The following is a 1,046-nucleotide window of genomic DNA, read 5'->3' on the forward strand; positions in this document are numbered from 1 at the left end:
AGCAAAAAATAAATAAATAAATATAATTAACTCATCTTGAACATACTCCAAACTGGTTGCCTGCAGTGGGAATTTGGGGTAAGGTAACTGTTTCCTAATTTTCTAGCTATTTTGCTCCTGATGCTTTTGGCATTAAAGTGCCTCTGACATTTTTATGGTTGAAGTAGAAATATAAAGAGTAGTTAAAAAGCACAAAAGGGCTTTCTTAACCAGTTCTGTCATAGTAATACAACATGTGTGTTCGTTGACTTCCAACATTTTAAACTATCTCTTTTTGTCTATGGAGAAAGCAGATCTTTTGAAGGTATGCCTCTTCCCACACCCCATCTATATCCCCAACTTTGCAAATTTCTTCTTATTGACAAATATAAATGCATCTGAAGTTACATTTGTGTCTTCTTTCTGCTGAGGTTTTTCCCTATCTCAGGCAATCTTTCAGGAGGATCTAAGTAAACTCCATGCCAGCTCTAGCTTTTGCTGTTTCATGTCCTATACCTTGGTCACTTACGGATGTCACATATCCAGAAGGGCAGGTCAAACTCAAAGAGGCAATTTCTCATCACACTGAGTTTGGGATAAATGGCCAACTATTCTCTTTAGATTTCATGGCTTTGATCAGTCTAAGCACCACTGAATCTAAATGGTTCCATTGAGTCAACCTTTTCTAGACTTGTGTAAAGATGTCAGAGTAGGTACAACTCACAATACCTCCTTTTAAACTGCTTTCCTAGTCTCCAAATTCCCCATCTCCAATTTTAAAATATCTCTTATTGGAGTGAAGGGAAGAGTCTCACAAATGGTTCTTCACCATCTCTTCTGCAAGTAGGTAGGAGTAATATGCTCCTCTCGTCTTTGGGCATAAGACAAAAACCAAAACAGAAAGACTCCCATTTTAAACATACTTGCAAAAATTGTTTTGGAACACGTGTATAAGATTTACCAGAGTTAATGTAAAGAGATATCTTCAAAGCCATTGCAATATGTACAATTCTGTGTGGAAGATTTACAATTAATAAGCCTAAGACAATGTTTCATGAATATTTTCT

The 1,046-nt window shown here is 36.3% G+C and overlaps 1 protein-coding gene across 1 annotated transcript in view; it reads left to right on the forward strand.

Moving 5' to 3' along the window:
- Positions 1–1,046, forward strand: part of LOC105812136 (protocadherin-9-like) — a 457,424-nt gene that overhangs the window by 1,160 nt on the left and 455,218 nt on the right. The window lies entirely within an intron of this gene.

This window comes from Propithecus coquereli, unplaced genomic scaffold (assembly GCF_000956105.1).
Source record: "Propithecus coquereli isolate 6110/MARCELLA unplaced genomic scaffold, Pcoq_1.0 Scaffold245, whole genome shotgun sequence".
Classification (NCBI taxonomy): Eukaryota; Metazoa; Chordata; class Mammalia; order Primates; family Indriidae; genus Propithecus; species Propithecus coquereli.